The following is a 20,657-nucleotide window of genomic DNA, read 5'->3' as shown; positions in this document are numbered from 1 at the left end:
CATCCTGTTCCTAACCTGGCTCCCCTGCCCCTTAGATATCTGCCCATGTCTCCTTGAGTGGCAGAGGTTCCAGCAGCTGGAGCCAAGCTCCAATTTCAGTGGAACCAGCAATAAAATGACTCCTGTCCTTGGACAAGTTCCAATTAAAAGAACCTAGCCTTCCTAGCTCACTTTATCATGAGCTCAAAATATATGTACAAGAATGTCCATTTTCACAACATAAGTGGAATCCAGATGTGCATCACTCACTCCTCACCCACACTGACACAAAAATTCAGCAACTCTTTGTGGATTCCAAAAGTAATTCCACTCTCACCGAAAGAATTGGTGTACTTGGCATGTACTTGAAAATGTAGCATTTTCCCAATATTTCAGAGAGGAGAAGGAAGACGGGAATTCAGTGTGCATCATTTAACTCAAAGATCCCCTTTGGCCATGTCTCTCTCAAAGTGCTTCCTCCTGACTCCACCTCTTATCTGACTCTGACCCCCAGATATTCAGCCTCTATCCTCATTTCTTCCCACATTTTTTGTACAGTGGAATGAGGAGGGGTGTGTGTGTGTGTGTGTGTGTGTGTGTGTGTGTGTGTGTGTGTGTGTGTGTGTGTGTGAGAGAGAGAGAGAGAGAGAGAGAGAGAGAGAGAGAGAATGGGGAGGCTAACTAGCATATTATTTTATGGCACTATTCTAAGACCTGACAAAATTAGAAATGGCTTCCCTCTGTGATTTTTAACCTTAATCACAGCTTCTAGACCTGCAATTCTTAAAATGTCAGTGTTATGGGTTGAATGGTATGTTGAAGTCCTAATCCCCAGTACCTCAGAATATGACCTTATTTGGAAATAAATCATTGCAGATATTACTAGTTAGGTTAAGATGAGGTCATACCGGATTAGGGTGGGCAATATGACAAGTGGCATTACAAGAAGGCCACGTGAAGTAAGGACACATGGGGGAATGCCATGTGATGACAAGACAGAGATTCGAGTGAAGTAGCTACAGGCCAAAGAATACTGAGGATGAAACCCCCCACCAGAAGGTAAAAAGAGGCAAGGAAGAATTTTCCCCTTCAGGTTTCAGAGGGAGCGTGGCCCTATCAACAACTTGATTTCAGTCTTCTAGCCTCCAGGACTGTGGGTCAATAAATTTCTATTGTTTTAAGCCACTCAGTTTGTGGTACTTTGTTACAGAAGCCCTAGGAAACAAACACAGGCAATATCACAAGCACAGTAATATCATAATCTTAGGCTACCCACAAAGACAAGTCACCTTGACTTGAATCCCTTGACTCAGAATTTCACTTCTAGGAATCCTCAAGCACAAATGGGATGTGACTGAAACAGAATTGGGTCACACTTCCATCAAAACTCAGAACAATCCCATCTCACTCAGAGTAAAGGCCAAAGTCCTTACACAGACCTACAAATCCTGCATCACGTGGGTCCTCACTGTCTCTCAGACCTCACCTCCTAGTATTCTCCCCTCTCCCCTCCAGCCACCTGGCCTCCTACCTGTTCCTGGAACACACCCAGCAGGCTTGCGCACCTCTATGCCTGCAGTGACCCACAAAGCCAGCTGCCCCACTGCCTCAGTTCCTCACTCAAGAGTTGCCTTCTCAGTGAAACCCTCCTTAGTCATCCTAAGTAAAATTCCAAACCTGCTCCAACATGTTATATTTCCCATCCCTGATTTTTTTGCTCCTTAGCACTTATCATTATCTATATTTTTGCTCATTTATCTTGTTTATTGTCTGTCCATATTCCAGTTAGTATGGCTGCATTAACAAACCACCCCAAGCTCTTTCCACCATCTTTCTCTGCCGCCATAATGGTGTGCATGAATGTCCTGGCCGATGCTCTCAAGAGCATGAACAATGCCGAAAAGAGAGGCAAACGCCAGGTTCTTATTAGGCCAGGCTCCAAAGTCATTGTCCGGTTTCTAACTGTGATGATGAAGCATGGTTACATTGGCGAATTTGAAATCATTGATGATCTCTGAGCTGGGAATATTGTTGTGAATCTCACAGACAGGTTAAACAAATGTGGAGTGATCAGCCCCAGATCTGATGTACAACTCAAAGATCTAGAAAAACGGCAGAATAATCTGTTCCCATCGTGTCAGTTTGGTTTCATTGTACAGGCAACATGGACCATGAAGAAGCAAGATGAAAACACACAGGAGGGAAAGTCCTGGGATTCTTTTTCTAGGAATGTAATACATATGTACAAATAAAATGCCTCAGTGGACTGTGAAAAAAAACACACCCCTAAACTTAGTGACTTAAAACATAAAACATCTGCTTCACTCATGAATCTGCAGTCTGGGCAGGGCTCAGCAGGGACAATTAATTTGTGATCCACTCAGTGAGGTGCAGGTGGCTCAAAGTTCAGGATCAAGAATCATCTGCAAGTTCAATCGTACGTGTATCTCATGCCTGAACTGGAAAGACATGAACAGATGGAGCCTGGAACAGATAGGGTAACTTGGGTGTCTCTCTGTATCTTTGCATCGTCTCTCTGCATGGTCTCTTGGAATGGCAGCTTCAGGGTTGCCGGACTTCTCATAGGACCTCAGGGCTACAAAGGCAAGTGTCCCAAGGGAAAGAGCCAGGTGGAAGCTATATTGCCTTTTAGGACCAACCATACATTTTTAGTCGAAGTAGTTCTGAAGACCCACCCCATTTCAAGGAGAGGGAATACAGAATCCACCTCTTGATGGGGATGTGTCAATGTTACATCATAGGAAGGGCATGTGGGATGGGCTACATATTGGTGTAGTCACCTTTGGAAAATACCATCTGCCACAGTCCCCCTGCTAGAATGTCAGCTTCGTGAGGGCAGGAGTTCTTTCTGCTTAGTTCATTGTACCCTCAGCGCCTAGAGCAGTGCCTGTGCTGAACTAGAGAAGATCAGGAGGTATCTAGATGCCAAGTGATAAGCTGTTTTGCGAGACCTAGAATCAGGGACTTCTGAGAGTGATGAAAACAGGGCAAGAAGCCCAGGTTTGCAAGATTGTCAACAGATTGTCAACAGGATGGGGGTGGGAGGGCTGATTAGGAGATGCATGCCAAGACAGGAGCATGATCAGATGACAAATTTACAGCCAAAGTCAAGTTAACATTAGTTTTTGTCTTTAGCCTGAATGTTTAAGAGTCCTCTTTAGGCCCAAAGACACAGTAAGACTTCAGCCTGTGTCCAGTATAAATAAGCCTTTCCCTGATCCTGCCCACTCCCGGCTCATGCAGGGCATGGGGAGAGCAAGAGCAGCTGCGAGTGCTGTGAACCAGCACCTGCGAGTTAACATTAAACTAAACCTTTGGTCTTCTCTAGGGCTGTGCTGGTAAATGTGTAACGACTAGCTCTCCAGGAAAAGGGGGGGGGAGCCCTGATTTGCTGATCTGTAGCATTTGCCTATTTCTGGAATGTAAATACGCTCACCATGGCCAATGTCAAGCCACAACGTGACGTGGCTGCCCGTGGATGAGGAAGAGGTGGCACCACACACTCTCTCAGGCCTGCACGGCCGCCCAGCACCTCAGATGGCTTTCTCTTTCCACATTCCCAACAGAATTGCTTATTCTGAAGGAGACGGCTCACTGCCTGATGGGAAAATATAGGGAAAATGGTCAGGGCCCCTCAGATGTTCAGCATCTTGCCAAGCATTTGATGTAAATAGGCATATGTGTTCAGGTGTTCCTTGGTTATTGTCTAGTGTAATTGCGCATGTGCACCCAGGTGACCTGGGTTATGGACTTAAGTATAAGGATGAGTGGCTCTGATCCACGGGGCCTCCCATCCCCGGGATGCCCCCCGTGGAGGGGGAAAGGGGGGGGGTCACTGCCACTGCCGGACCTGTAAGCTGCTGCTGCTGAGGAAGCTGAGGACTGAGCTCATGTCATCTGCCAACGGCTCCTGGAATCTTTCCCAATTACCTAGCATGGACCTGCATGTGAGGGGTCCGGGGACCTAGGAGACGGCTCACTGCCTGATGGGAAAATATAGGGAAAATGGTCAGGGCCCCTCAGATGTTCAGCATCTTGCCAAGCATTTGATGTAAATAGGCATATGTGTTCAGGTGTTCCTTGGTTATTGTCTAGTGTAATTGCGCATGTGCACCCAGGTGACCTGGGTTATGGACTTAAGTATAAGGATGAGTGGCTCTGATCCACGGGGCCTCCCATCCCCGGGATGCCCCCCGTGGAGGGGGAAAGGGGGGGGGGTCACTGCCACTGCCGGACCTGTAAGCTGCTGCTGCTGAGGAAGCTGAGGACTGAGCTCATGTCATCTGCCAACGGCTCCTGGAATCTTTCCCGATTACCTAGCATGGACCTGCATGTGAGGGGTCCGGGGACCTAGCCTGGCATTTGAGGGGTCTGGTGACCCAGTATGTACAATGAGTTTGGAGGGTCTGAGCCCTAGCTCTGACAATATAAATGGAAACTTAGTATAACTAAAATAATGAAACATTTTGGCTTTAGTTATGATTTGCCTTACTTTACACTGCCTTTCCTCCTCCTGTCAAACTCTGATAACATGAGTCAAACTGGCATTTTTTTTCTGTCAGTAAGCAGGGCCAACCTGACTAGCAGAGTGACAGGACATCTTTCTACCACCACCAGAGAAGGGGCAGGAACAAGGGCTCCCAAAGACACAGGAGACTTGCACTCCTTGATACTGAGGGCGTCAGCATCTTGCACGGAGCCAAGAGGTTCGACCGAAGTGTCAGAGCCCTGCAGTCATGACCTTCATATTTATTAGCACTGTGTTTTCCTGGAAGCAACAGGAAACACAACTGTCTGACAGTGGCCGGATCAAGTAGAGATATATTTTCCTCTCTTAACAAAACGTCTGGGTGGGGCAGACCAGGGCCCTCGGAGACCCCGCTCCTTCTGTCGCCTCCTCAGCTCTCCGTCCTCCTCCTTGTTGCTGTGTGGCCACAGCTGCTCCGCCTTCAGCACAGCTCCACGTTTCATGACACCAGCTGAATCTGACTCCTGATCAAGAGCACACTGGGAAGCCCCATCCAGACTCCAGCCCACATCACCTGTTCCAGAGCCACATCGTATGACCAGCCTTCTCTGCAGAGGAGAGGTTGAGGAACAGAGTTTTCAGCTGGGCACATTGGCATTTCAAACAAAATTGAAGTTCTGTTAGGCAACCAGTAGCATCTGTCACAAGCATAAGTCACCACAGAAGCAGGGAGACACAGAGCAGAAGGACACAGCTCCCATGACGTCAGGCTCCTCACCGTGCTGACAGTCTCCATGCCCACCATCCATCTGCAAGACCCTACTTGCTCACGGCTCCGCCTGTGCTGGAAGGCATCCTAGGCCTCCCACCTCTTCAATTTCCCATTGAGAAACTGTCACTCCCCCTCCTCAGTAAAGAATGTAATGAAAGGTCTCAGTATCAGGTAGGAGGGAGCCCTGAGGAAGTAACCTCAGAGGAGGTGACTAACACTGGCACAGGGGACAGACATCCCAGCTGCTATTCCTGGAGAGCTCCTTCTCAAGGACAATTAAGTCCCACATTGCCACCGGGTCTCTGTGCTACTTTTCCCTACACAGACTAGACCTTTCTTCTTGGTTGGACTGCTCTGGACCACACCAGAGCATAGTCCACAGCAAGCTTCAAAGGACTGGGTCAAAGATTCTCCAGAGCAGTGGTCTCCAAAACCTTTGATCACATACGTCATCATTAAAAAATGATTAGATACATGTACTTCTATTAGATATATAGTTACTACATATATAATGTATGATTGTAATATTTATTAACACAAAACGTACACAGTAATAGAAATCTTACAAAGACAAGATAAAATTAAATATAGGAGATGGCCAGTTAGCTCACTTGGGAGAGCATGGTGCTGGTAACACCAAGGTCATGGGTTTGGATCCCCATACCGGCCAGCCACCGAATAAATAAATAAATAGAAATTCCAATATTTTCTTCCTTTACCCCAGTAGTTCCTCCTACATGTCCCTTCTGGAGACCATGGCTCTAAAGTTGCACTACAGAAAGAAGTCAGCATATGAATATGTTATGCTTCTAACCCGTCCTTTTGGACCTGAGTGATGGGGCAACCCTTCCCTTGACTCAGGATGAGTTCCTATTCCCCTTCAAGGGTGCTGTAGGGTAGAACTCATCACCCCTTCTGGCATTGACCACTGTCCAGGGAATTTTCCAAAAGCCCACATTCTTCATTCATGTTCAGCCCAGAGCCCCAGGACACACATGCTAATCAAGTCCCAGAAGCATTCCTTCATTTTTCAAGGGAGGTATGCAAACCAAACCAATTTGCAGCATTGAGGACAAAGGAAAACACACTGGCCCTTCTGGCATAGGTGTTCATCATGTTTCTCAATGTCTCCAGAACTCTACCTCAATGAGAACATCTCATTTTTCAAGGGAGGTATGCAAACCAAACCAATTTGCAGCATTGAGGACAAAGGAAAACACACTGGCCCTTCTGGCATAGGTGTTCATCATGTTTCTCAATGTCTCCAGAACTCTACCTCAATGAGAACATCTCGGTACCCCTAGATTTCCATCCTGCCCCACCAGTTCATGGAGAATGCCAAGAAAATTCAGGATATCCCTAACATACTAGATTCAACCCCCCTCAGCAATTCTTAACCTACCTAAGTTCTCCAGTTTTTAAAAAAGGGATAGATTAGGGAGTGGGAATGGGAACAGGGCAAATGTGAGAAGAGAAGTCAGATAAGAAAAGAGGGAATTTTTTAAAAAGGTAAAATGGGACTTAGAGAGCCAATGGTCACAGGCAAAAAGCCAGGAAAAACAGAAATACGTTTACACAGATCCAGAATACACAGGATGAGGACATGGAACTAGAGCAAAAGGTAATGTCACAAGTAGAAAGGAGAGGAGAAAAAATGGATTTTTTTTACTAGACTATTTTTTAAAACAGTTTTAGGTTCACAGCAAAATCTTGCAGAAGGTACAGAGATTTCCCATATACTCACTGCCCCCATACATGCATAGCCTCCCCCATTATCAACATCCCCACCAGAGTGGTACATTTGTTATAATTAATGAGCCTACACATCATCATCACCTAAAGTCCGTAGTTTACATTAGGGTTGGGATAAATGTATGAAGACATGTATCCACCATTATAGCATCATACAGAGTAGTTTCACTGCCCTAAAAATCCTCCATGCTCTGCCTATTCATCCCTCCCTGCCCCCAATCCCCAGTAACCACTGATCTTTTTACTTTTTGGACATTATTTTTTCCAATATATGTTCTGCCCTGTTCTCTCTTTTATCTCCTCTTGGCATGCCAATTATAAGTATGTTAAACTGCTTGATATTTTACCACAGTGCTTGGATGTTCTGCTATGGTCATTCTCTCTCTCTCTCTCTCTCTCTCTTTCTCTCTCTCTCTCTCTCCTCTCTGTGTGTGTTTCAGTTTGGGTAATTTCTGCTAATACTAATCTTCAATTTCACTGATTCCTTCCTCAGCACTGTTGGAGCTACTAATGATTCCATCAAAGGAATTCATTATGTTGCTGTGTTTTCAATGTCCAGCATTTCCTTTAGATTCCTTCTTTGACTTTCCATCTCACTGTTGATGTACCCATTCCATCTTGTATGCTGTCCATTTTTTCCTTTAGAGTCTTTAACACAATAATCACAACTATTTTAAATTCTCTGCCTGGCATCCAAATTGAAAAGGAGAAAGTCAAACTGGCCCTGTTTGCAGAAGACATGATCTTATATATAGGAAACCCTAAAGACTCCACCAAAAAACTGTTAGAACTAATAAACAAGTTCATTAAAGTTGCAGGATACAAAATCAACATACAAAAGTCAGTAGCATTTCTGTAGACTAATAGTGAACTATCTGAAAATCAAGAAAACAATTCCTTTTATAATAACTACAAAAAAATAATAAGATACTTAGGAATAAACTTAACCAAGGAGGTGAAAGATCTCTACAATGAAAACTATAAAACTTTGAAGAAAGAAATTGAAGAGGACACAAATAAATGGAAAAATATCCCGTGTTTATGGACTGGAAGAATTAATATTGTTAAAATGGCTATTCTACCCAAAGTGATCCACAGACTTAATGCAATTCCTATCAAAATACCAATGATATTCTTCACAGAAATAGAAAACAATTCTAAAATTCATATGGAGCCAAAAAAAAAAGACCCCAAATAGCCAAAGCAATCCTGAGAAAAATGAACAAAACTGGAGGCATCACACTATATGACTTCAAATTATACTACAAAACTACAGTAACCAGAACTGTATGGCATTGGCATAAAAACAGACATATAGACTAATGGAACAGAATAGAGAGCCCAGAAATAAATTCACACAACATAAGCAACTGATCTTTGACAAAGGTGTCAATAATACATATTGAGGAAAAGATAGTCACTTCAGTAAATGGTGCTGGGAAAACTAGATATCCACATGCAGAAGAATGAGACTAGACCCCCCTACCTCTCACCATATACAAACATCAACTCAAAATGGATTAAAGATTTAAATGTAAAATCCAAAACTATAAAACTACTAGAAGAAAACAGAGGGAAAATGCTCCACAACATGGGGCTGAGCAAGGAATTTTTAAATAAGACTTGAAAATCACAAGCAATGAAAGCAAAAATAGACAAGTGGGATTACATCAAACTAAATAACTTTTGCACATCAAAGGAAACTGTTAGCAGAGTGAAGAGACAACCTGCACAATGGGAGAAAATGTTTGCAAAGTATACATTTGACAAGGGGTTAATATAAAAAACATATAAGGAACTTAACAGCAACAAAACCAAACAACCCAATTGAGAAATAGGCAAAGGATCTTAATAGACATTTCTCAAAAGAAGGCACACAAATTGCCAACAGGCATATGAAAAAATGCTCAACATCATTAATCATCAGGGAAATGCAAATCAAAACAACGAGATACCACCTCACTCCAGTTAGAATGGCTATTATCAAAAAGACAAAAGAAAACAAGTGTTGGTGAGGATGTGGAGAAAAGGGAACACGTGCACACTGTTGGAGGGAGTGTAAGCTAGTACAGACATTATGAAAAACAGTATGGAGCATCCTCAAAAAATTAAAAATAGAACTACCATAGCATCCAGCAATCCCACTGTACACACCCGGAGGAAATGAAGTCAGTATGTCAAGGAAATATATGCTGTTTATTGCAGCACAATTTACGATAGGCAGTACATGGAATCAACCTAAGTGTCCAACAACAGATGAATGGATTTAAAAAATGTATATATATATACACAATGGTGCAGCCATTGTGAAAAACAATAAATATGGAGATTCCTACAGAAATTAAAAATAGAACTACCCATATGACTCAGCAATCCCTCTGTGGGTACACAGATGCTCCTTCATGTATTATGGAGTTATGTCCTATAAGTGAAATAAGCCCGGCACAGAAAGACAAACACTGCATTGATCTCACTTATATGTGGACTCTAAAAAAGAAAACAAATACATTGAAACAGAGCATAGAAAGGTGTGGGGGAGAATGGAGGTCATCTCCATGGGGAGATGGAGATCAAAGGTACAAAGTTGCAGTAATGTTGAATAAATAAGGCTAGAGATCTAATGTACAACGTAAGGGCAGCAAAACTCCACCTACATCCTATTAGGGACAGGCCCAAGAATTAAACTGACATAAGACAGATTAANCATAGAAAGGTGTGGGGGAGAATGGAGGTCATCTCCATGGGGAGATGGAGATCAAAGGTACAAAGTTGCAGTAATATTGAATAAATAAGGCTAGAGATCTAATGTACAACGTAAGGGCAGCAAAACTCCACCTACATCCTATTAGGGACGGGCCCAAGAATTAAACTGACATAAGACAGATTAATAGGAGAAAAGCATACAAATGTATTTAATACATGTTTTACGTGGCACAGGAGCCCTCATAAAGTGATAAAGACCCAAAGAAACAGTTATGTATATAGGAGGAGTCAGTTTCTTACATACCGAAATGGACAGAGATAGTAAACTGTGAAAATGGGATAAGACAAAGGGACTTGGGTGCGAATATTTAATTGGGTGGAGAAGCAACTGGGAAAATAAGAGTTAGTTTAACAAGTTGTTTGTACAGATTTCTCTTGGCCTAAACTTCTCATCCTTCATGATAAGAAAGTTGCTTTTTTTTTTTTTTCTAGTAAAGGGAGGACATCTTTCACGTGAGAATTTCACCTTCTGCTTTTAAGAAACAGCATGAAGGCCAAAGAGATCTTGGACCTGCTGTTTATTAAGTGTCTTCAGCTTAAGTAGTTAATATGCCAGAACGGCATATTTTTAACTCCTTCCATAAGGGCTATACTTAATAATATTGTATTTCATACCGGAAATTTGCTAAAAGGGTAGTTTTAGGTAATTTTATCACACACACCAAAAAAGGTAACTATGTGAGATGATGTGTATGTTAATTTGCTTGACTGTAGTGATCATTTCACTATATATATGTGTATCAAAAATCGGATTCTGAAAAAATAGAAAAGTACCAGATGAACACCTGCTGAGTTGGGGAGTCTTTGAAGACAGAATTTTCTGGGAAAGAGGGTAAGGAAACAGAAGCCGTAGAAGAGGACGCTTTGGTACCCCGCATAACCTGGAACCAGACGGTGGAAAAGGGACAGGCCAAAAACACCCATGACCGTGAGGGCTGAGGCCTACAGGACACAAGAAATGGCAGTGTTCCCGCGTCTCTGTTGCGTGACTGCGCTGTGCTTCGGGGGCTCCCTCACGCCACGCTTGGATAGCCCTGTGGCACCCTGAACTCCAGGTGACAGACTGCACGCAGAGGCTGCCCCGCCCCACGCCCAGAGCAAGGCTCTCCTAAGGAAAGAGGCTTTTCCTTTTCGCCGGGCTCCCTCTGTGCCGCCAGGGGTGACAGCGCCACCCAGTGGCCGAGTGTGGTGGTGTGCCGAACTCCACACAATTTCTTCCCCCGATTCGTGGCAAAGTTCTACGCCAGGGCCGCCACCACCTCTTCACCAGCCGGCCTGCAAGTGAGTCCCCGCTTAGGGCCGATGAACAGACCTAGCGGAGGTGGATCTGGCCTGAGGCGTCCGGCAGCTCCGACCGGCCCCAGCCGCCCAGGACACCACTGGCATTGAGCGTGAGGAGCTAGACCTGCTCAATAGCGACAGCTAGTGGCCTCCCTCAAAAACAGGGTGCCTCTAGGGCCGGCCCGTGGCTCACTCGGGAGAGTGCGGTGCTGATAGCACCAAGGCCACGGGTTCGGATCCTATATAGGGATGGCCGGTTGGCTCACTGCCTGAGCGGTGGTGCTGACAACACCAAGCCAAGGGTTGAGATCTCCTTACCGGTCATCTTTAAACACACACACACACACACACAAAAAAAAAAAAAAACAGGGTGCCTCTGAGCTTCGCGGGGGAAGGAAATGTCAAGGCATGGGGAAATCAGGACAGATTCCCGGCTGCGAGTGGAGGCTGGCCGTAGATCCAAAGCCATGCTTGGGTTAAATGGTTCGTAGAAACCCCAACTCTTTAAAGTGATGTACAGGACTCTGGCTTCCTTTCCAGCCACATCTCAGGCCATGTGCTCTGCTTTTGATTCCCCAAGGACACCGAACTGCTGGTCCTGCCGTTCCCATGCCATCTATTCTGCTCAGAGCGCTCCTGCTGCTCATCCTTTAAGGCTCAGCCCATCCTTGACCTCCTGCAGGAAAGCTTTCTTCCCTCCCCACCTCCTCTCCCTCTCTCCCACCTACCTCTCAAGGTTGGGACGGGTAATCTCCCACCCTATCTCATGCCTCTATACACTTTTCTGTATTTGTCTATCGCTTGAGTTTACCACACTTTAAATTTACCTTTAAATTGTCTTATGTGTCTGTATAGCTATGGGAAGGTCCTGACTGTATTTTACTCACTGTTGCATCCCTAGTCCTAAACACAGTTCTTGGCACATATAAGGTATTTAATGTTTGAGAAATAAAGGACTCATAGGCCCAAATCCTGAGAAAGGCTTTAGAGGAAACGGAGACCAATGGGAACAAAAGTCTGCATTTCAAGGGAGAGGTGTACAAGGACCTAAAAGTCATGTCATTGGAATCCAGCCATCGTTCTTTGACCCACACCATCCTGGTCTTGCACCCTGTTAAGACCCAGCAGTGCTGAGCCCTCAAGGATGGGAGAGCCCCCCACCTCTTGGCAGCTCTCCTGACCTTGCCATCTCCAGAATGCCCTAAATCCCAGCTCTATTTTCCACCTGCCTCCTGCAAAACTTTCTTGTCAAAATGAAACTGCTTCTTCACTAAGCTGCTCAAGCAAACCCACTCCAGGGATTTTATGCTAAAGGAAATATCTTAAAAGAAGAAAAACAAATAAATGTATGCATAAAGATGCTCATTTGCAACATTATCCATAAAAGCTAAAAATTGAAAATGACAAAAATTGCCACATAAATAAAATTAAATTGCTCCATATAATCTCCGTTTGAATGAAATTATCAATCACATCATGCACAAACTAAAGAGTTTCACCACATTGAAATGGTTTTATTTTTACTTTATTTTATTAGCAAACACTTCCATAGTACTTACTATGTTCAGGAACTATTCTATCATATGAATATTAACTCAAAGTCCTCAAAACAGCCCTAAGAGGCGGGTGCTATTATGATTCCTATTATTATCCCAGAACACATTTGGTTTGATCTGACTTAAAACAGAAATTAAATGGCCTACAGGACACTTATTTTGGGGGACACTATGAGCCACTTCAAATATTTTTCTTCCGTATAGAGTAGTGTGACTCACATTCTTAAAAGAACTTGAGTGAGTTTTAAAACTTACATGTTTTAACTTTTGCCATGATTCCATGTATGGAGAGGTTCCATGTTAATCTTTCTAAATGATTGATTTTAAATGTTTCTTTTGGGCTGGCCAGTTAGCTCAGTTAGTTAGAACATGGTGCTGATAACACCAAGATCCAGGGTTCAATCCCTGTACCGGTCAGCTGTCAAAAATAATATTAATAAATAAAAATAAATAAAGTGTTTCTTTTTCTCTTGAGGACAGACTTACAAAATTATATCAGATAAAATCCAGTGATTCACTGAAACTACTCCTCCATTTACATACAACTGCAGATCCTAGTGACAGCCCATTTCATCATAACCATTAATAAATAAGTCACAAGGCAGATGGTCCAAACTGCAGGTGCTGCTAAACCAATCGTGATAGCTAACATTTATTGAGTGCTTTATAAGTATTCTGTAGAGTAGGTATTATCATTATAGCCATTTTACAGAGGAGGAAACTGAGATGCCAAGAGGTTAGATAATTTAGCAAGTGTAAACCGGCAGTAAGTGTTAAATCCAGCCTTCAAACCCAGGCAGTCCTGCTTCCCAGTGTGTCTGCTGATCTACTGCCTCAAGCTGCCACTCAGCATGAGAAACAGCCTGGAGTAGGTGACAGATTTGATACACAGAGTAATCTTGTTATGAAGTTGAAAGTTATGGCAACTCTAAATTCATTATTGAAATTCTAGAAAATTATTATAACTCATATTCATTTTTATTATATGCATTAAATTATATTTACATTGTATTTGCCAGTGGTTAGTAATTATCCTGAGTAATGCTAGGCCACATGGCTACTGTTCAATAATAAGGAAATTATTAAACAGACTGATACGCTAACATTATGAAAGGCCATAACAACACTAAAAGGTAAAAAACATGGAGGAAGAAATGAAAAATATTTATAATATAGTAAAAAAAGTGAGAAGACAAACACATAATTATAGGTTTATTAAGCTTAACATATGCCAAAAAAAAAAAATGTGCACGTGGACAAAAACTAGAAGGTAATGTGAAAAATATGAAGGTAATTTGTATTTGGGTGGTAGGATTAAGGTGTTTACTTTTTCTATTTTCAAAAAAGCTTTTAGTGGTATTATACTACAATTTTTATAGAACTGAAAAAAGAAAATCCGAATGTCTTCCGACCATTTCTCCATCCATCTGCCTTCACGATTAGTCTTTGAAGCAAGCCCCTAAAGTGCTCTCTGACAACAATCTAATCTACTATGTTGGCACTTTTGATGAGATCAGTTTTGATTCAATTTTACTGCATTGATTTAAATATTCTTTCTTATGGATGATAGATTCTACTGAATATCAAAAAAGGTTGGAAAGGTATGTGTAGAAATGTATAGAAAAGGCTATGGAAGTTATTTCGGTTTAGAATATGAGGCCATTTGTGAAATAGTTAGGATAGATTAACCGAGGCTGTGCCAGGAGATGACACTTTAACAGAAAGGACGATTGTCAGTTTCAGAAAGAGGTTCATACTATTAAATAATCTAATTTTATTACAGAGTTAACATCTACAATATTAAAGTGTTAGTAAGTACAATGACTATTGTGGAGGCTCTCACAACTCTTAGCTTAAGACACTGGTAATGCCATAAATATGTACAATTATTATGTCAATTAAAAAATTATTTTTTTTAAAAGACACTGGTAATGATTCTGCCTCCCTAGGCTATATGAAAAAACAATATATGTGGGAAGGAAAGTATGCAGAAGCATATTTTAATGAATAGAAGCTTCATATTTTTAATTTTTGTTGAATGATGACTTTTGGTAACTCAGCAATTTACATAAGTATATTTTTTAAAATAAATGATGTGATTTTTTTTTAGTCATAAACCAGGAATTCTCAGAGTCCTATTTATTGAACAACTCACACATATGCTGGGGAGGAGGGTGGTGCTTCAACTGAGCCCTAAAAGGCAGTAATTTCTCAAGTTTAGAAAGGGGGATTTTGTAAGGAAGGACTCAGGAATGGCTTTATTTCATATTCTGGCAGGCCCCAAGGGGACAGAACCTTCAATGAAGCACAAAGGAGAGGAACCAAAGCTGCTCTGAAGATTAACTCATGGTTTGTCCTTCTGGTACGAACAGAGATTGGTACCTGGGAGGCCCTCCTTTTTCTGGTCTACTTTACTATTTCCTTTTCTGTCATTCTCTAATATACATACACCCTTACCTCTACCCCCACCCCCCAGGCCCGAGGCTGCATCCTGTCAGGGCCCTTCAAGGTCAAAGCCAGTGAGACCACCCTGCTCATGAGCCTAGGACAAGAAGTAACTTATCCCTTGCTCAATGCTGGACCCACAAGAATGGATCCACAGTTATTTGTGTCTTAAGGTTAGGGCTTTCAGATTCTTAACATCTATACAGCAGATAAATCTCTTGCTTATACTGAATGTCTCTTGCAGCATAACTTTGAGGTTTTGTTATGCTAAATGGCCCTCTTCCAACAATGATGATATAAAGCAACCAGAGATAAAGAAGACTGCGAACGCTGTCCTGCCACAAATGTGAAACCGTAACTCCACTGTACAAAGACAATCTTGCAAATATAGGAGCTGAGGAAATATTTCTCTTCCTCCTGATGAGTTCAGACTGTATCACTTCTGAGAATGAATATTTGTCCTTGGAATGTTTGTGTGGACATCTGATGAAACAGCTATCAGCCACACACTTGGAAGACTAAAGAGGAGAGTCTGCAAGTTACCCAATGGGGAGAACTTGAATGGGAACAGACTTCAGTCTGCCCACCCCGAGCTGCTCTGCAAAACATGGGGTGCCAAGGCCACTGTGGATTCTTCTATCAGGAGTGCTTGTGGTATTATTCTAGAATGAATAATGTAGACTTGAGGGATGCATTGCTGAGAAAATGTAGGGAGTATAGGGGAGGATTCTAAGGCAAGAACAACTCTTATGAGTAAGGTTGCCATTTCCTAAAAGACAAGTAGGGAGACAATCCAGTAGAGTGGAAAGGGGAGCAAGATTAGAACTTGGAGCACCCATGACAGGACCCCCACAAACGATTTAACTTCTTTTTTTTAAAAAAAAGATGACCAGTAAGGTGTTCTTAACCCTTGACTTGGTGTTGTCAGCACCATACTCTGCCAAGTGAGCTAACTGGCCATCCCTATATAGGGATCTGAACCATGGCCTTGGTGCCATCAGCACCACATTCTCCCAAGTGAGCCACAGGCTGGCCCTCAATTTAACTTCTTAATGCTGTCTCTTGGAGTATGGGAAAAGTCCTATTGGCATACAGTTTAAAATTCTTCCTTTCATAATTAGGATTCCCTTTAGTTACCCCAATCCTACAATAAAATCTAATAATCTCGTACACGCTTGTGTGATAGGGTAAAGAGTAAAGCAACCAGGTTATACAGCAAGGTGTTGCTCAGTCTATATTCATCCCTTTACAGGAGACCACACAGGGCCCAGCGTCTATGAAGGAGAGTATGTCCAGAATTTTCAGGATAGGACCTGGACAAGGAAACTGAGGCTCACAATGAACCTGGAAGTGATGAGGAGAAGCCTGAGTGCTGGCCAGTAACACCAGGCACCCCAGCTTAAGAGCGGCTTCATTCAATCCCCCCCTTTCCTAAACCACACTAGAGGAAGGGCGCCCTCAGGTGGAGGCCAGCCGATATCTCTACTTGAGTCTAATTTGGTAACTTAAAGTTTTCTTAAATCCATTTTATCCACATTATCAAAATCATTAGCACAGTTATACAAATAACTTTCTTTTTTTTTTTCCCCCCCTTTTTTTGTCTTTTTTCGTGACCGGTAACGGGATCGCAACCCTCGGTGTCGCGCCCGCACCGCACTCAACCAGTGAGCAGACCGGTCTCTATATGGGATCCGAACCCTCGGCAGGAGCGCCACCGCGCTCTCAAGTGCCTCACTCTACCGAGTGCACCACCGGGCCGGCCCTACAAATAACTTTCTAAAATTATTTTCATTTCCACTGTAGTGTGGTTACTTTCCATGCATCATTTCTAAATTTTTATAGATGTCCTTTCTCTTTTTATTATTGCTTTGGCTAATTGGTAGTTTATTTTATTGATTTTGTTTTCTACTGGTATTTCTACCCCTCCCCCACTCCTCAGGCACACACACAGGAACAAGCTCCTGAATTTATTTATCAGTTCTACTCAGGATTCTAACATTATGTTGTTTTTTAATTCTCACATCCTTTCCTTGGTTTTTTTGATGATTTTTTAGGAATTTCTTTGAAAATAAATGAATAGACCATTTATGTTGAATCTTCTATACTTAAGTTGAAAATATTAAAGATTATGAATTTTCCTAGGGTGGTGCCTTGGCCATGCCTCGTAGATTTTGCTCTTAATGTTCCCATTATCATTGTTTTCAATGCATTCTTAATTGTAGATTTGATTCCCTCTATATTTCAAGAGTAAACTGGGAGAACTTTTTCCCAAGAGATTAAAGTGTTTATTTCTTCCCACTTTGTAAATTTATTTCTAATTTTATTGTACTATGGCTAGAGAATCCTGCTGTAATAGATGAACTTTTAAAAAAAATGGACTAAGGTTTGCTTTTTGATCAATATGGTGGATTTTTTTAATGCTGCACGGGCATTTAAAAATAAGGTATATGCTTGATTCCCAAGATTCTCTCTCTCTTACTCTCCCCCTATCTCTCTCCCCCACTCTGTGTGTGTGTATGTTGTCTTACTCTCCCTTTCTCTTCATATAGATAGACAGATAGATATGACAAACTTATCAATTATTTTGTTCTCAGAACATAGTGTTAAGAGCTCAGGCCCTGATGTCAAACAAACCAGGGTCTAAACTTGCTGTGTGGCCTTGGGCACATTAACCTCTCCAAACCCCAGTTAATATGGGTGTAGTATCCCAATGAGTGCATAGCCCTAAAAGAGATTTTGATCTTTCTACACATTTCCTTCTGATTTTTAATGGAGTCCAAATAGTAGTTGGTCCATAGGAATTCTTATTACAATCTCCTGGCCTCTCCTGTGCTGTAGTGCTCTCAACTCCTGGAACCCTTTACTCTTCAATGCCAAATAAAAAAAAAATGCTCTTATTCCATTATACTCGGCTCCCAACCCCTCTCTCCTCATTCCCATCTCCAAGTGTCGCGCTTCAGACACAGGGCCTTGGGCTATGGTCTCTCATCCTGGGAATGGGGTTTGTCTTCCATTTCAGTGCTAAAGAATCCATCTGCTGTGCTTCTTACTGCCTATTCTTTATCCTTTCTCTCCTTAGAGAATAGAAGTAGCAGCATGTAGATGATTATGACAAACTCCCCATGTTAATAAATGTTAACTTATCACTTGTTTAAAAGTCTCATTACTGCTTCATGTGTCTCAAACCTTAAAATACATAGGAGTCACATAAGTCATCCAACCACCACACTGAGTGTCTCATTTGGACTGTGAATTACACAAGGTTACAAAGCTGCTCAGTTAACTTGTCCCTACCCAGTTCCCTCTCCACTCTTTCATCCTGAACTTCTTGGGAATTCTCTACATCATTTTTAATAGTTTCTTTTTAATGCATGCAAATCAGTTCTCTTTAGTTTTTCCCCAAACTTTCTTGTCAAACTAATTGGAAAAAAATTTTTGCAAGATTCTGTCTGCTTTACTTCCCTTTATTCCCCAGCCATCCATATTTTCACCTCTTTCTCATTGCTACAGAAAGGAGCAGATCCAGAGTTGACCTCAGTCCAGAATTCTGAAAAAGACACCAGATACTTCTCAAGAACAAAAACTCTTTATAACACCAGGATTGGAAAGAGGTGACTAAAGAAAAGGGAAAATCCTTACACAGAGAACTTCCTGATACACATGAAAACCTGCACTGAGAACATCTCTTCCAGGTCTTCCCACCAAAAATGGCATATTTTTCCCCTCATACAGACTGCAAAGGTTTGAATCTGACCCAGAGGCCCATCCTTGTCTAATCCTGAAAGTAATCTTGACTCGAAACTGTCCAAGAGCTCAGGCCAATCCAGTAGTAAGAGAAAGGGTGGCTGGGGTGCCCACTGATGGGAGGAGCTCCTGAGCCCAGCCCCAGAGGCCTCAGGGTTCAGGGGCCCACTCAGATCGTGCCAGAGAGCAAGAGAGAGGAACTGGGGTTTGTGAGCATTGTGGCTTTGTCTGTTTCCTGTTTCAGCAAGGCTGCTGTGCAAAAAGACAGTACCAAGAAGGGAAATGCTAGCAAAGCCCAGAGCCATGGATTGAGGACTTGTGCTTCATGCAGCTGCTGTCTTGCTCCTCTGAGACCAGAGCCAAGGCCTGCCCAGGAGCTGGAATGCTTTCCTGAGCTGCTCGGGTCAGAGCCTGGGACCCAGAGGTAATGAGAAGGAGGATACTTTTGTGTCCAGGTTTGGGACCTCCGACTTTGGGGTGGGGAAGAAGACGCTCTATCATCCGAGCTTCTCCAGGTGAAGAGAGGGCACAGGAGAGGGTGGTATCGCTTAAGAGTGCTGGAGTTTGGGTAACCAAGAAAGCATCCTGTGTTGGTTTCCTGAGGCACTGGCCTCCTCTGCTCTGTCCATTAGACTAGGTTAGATTAGGGGTGAGTCCGGTGGTGTAGGTTCAGGCTACCCAGTGACAGGAGCATGAATTAAATGACTTCCTACGGTTCCCTTCAAAGCAGGAATTCCCACAACACGAAGCTGCCCTCCCCACAGCTTAGGTGCAGGCCTCTCTTCAGCTCACACGGAGAGCTCTGGACTAGGAAGGCCAGACCCAAGCAGGAGGCCTTTCCCGGTCTCCACTGCATGCATGGCCAGTAAGTAAGAGCAGAGACGTGAAGAGGCTGTGACAAGCCACTGTCAGGTGAGGGGAAGTGCCCTGGTGTCTCCCTGTGGCAGTGAGGAGCCTCCTCCAAGCAGTATCCCCACTTCCTCTGAGCTCCAACTGAACCCAGGCATACTGCCAAGGGACACCCCAGAGATGCCAGCAAGCCTGGGCAGTGACCCAGTGACATTTATTTGAACCCTAAAGGAATCATCCCTTTTTCTTCTACCGCTTATCCCTGTCAGTCCGCAGTCCCACATGGCTTCTTGTTTTTCAGCAAGTCAGTAAGGTCAAGACATCCTGGAAAGCTGGGCATGGTTCCATTCAGCTGTGCCACACCAAAATCCTAGCAGGTGTGGGGGCCTGGGCATCTGGCATTAGCACTAAGTCTTTAATACCCAACATCAGCATGACAAGGATAAAAATAATAATAATAATAGTAACATTTCATGTTTACTGTTATAAGAAGCTAACATCTATTGTGTGCTATGTGCCAGGTACTGGGTGTGCATTTTGCCATTTAATCCTTATAACCTTACAAGGTAGGTTCTAGCCCCACTTTATAAATGAAAAGACTGAGGCTTAGAGATGTTTAATAGCTTTTCCAAAAATATACACAGGTAGTATGTGATGGAGTCAGAATATGAGTCCAGACAGTCTGACTCCAGAGCCAGGGCTTTCCTCCACCGTCTATGGCAGAAGAGAGATAGCTAAGACTTAGGGATGCCACAAGCATAGGTTCTGGACGTTGCGTTCGTGTGCTCATAATCTTGAGTCTCCCCCATTTAGTCACGTACGGTATAACATGGATGGGCCTCTCAGATCCTTTTCTAAGTTTTTTTTTTTTCCTTTTTGTCTTTTTTCGTGACCAGCAACGGATCGCAACCCTCAGTGTCGCACCCGTACCTGACCGGAACCGGCAACGGGTTCGCAACCCTCGGTGCTGCACCCGCACCTCGCTCAGCCAGTGAGCGGGAACCGGTCTGTATGTGGGATCCGAACC

At 43.1% G+C, this 20,657-nt stretch overlaps 1 protein-coding gene and 1 pseudogene across 1 annotated transcript in view; one reads left to right on the top strand and one right to left on the bottom strand.

The window, feature by feature from the left end:
* The window catches only part of LOC103598266 (UPF0739 protein C1orf74 homolog), an 88,897-nt gene that overhangs the window by 38,807 nt on the left and 29,433 nt on the right, over positions 1–20,657 (bottom strand). The window lies entirely within an intron of this gene.
* Positions 1,814–2,206, top strand: LOC103598264 (annotated as a pseudogene).

Source organism: Galeopterus variegatus, unplaced genomic scaffold (assembly GCF_000696425.1).
Source record: "Galeopterus variegatus unplaced genomic scaffold, G_variegatus-3.0.2 Scaffold2550, whole genome shotgun sequence".
Classification (NCBI taxonomy): domain Eukaryota; kingdom Metazoa; phylum Chordata; class Mammalia; order Dermoptera; family Cynocephalidae; genus Galeopterus; species Galeopterus variegatus.
The sequence above is the reverse complement of the archived record's forward strand: the minus strand, read 5'-3'. Positions and strand labels throughout refer to the sequence as shown.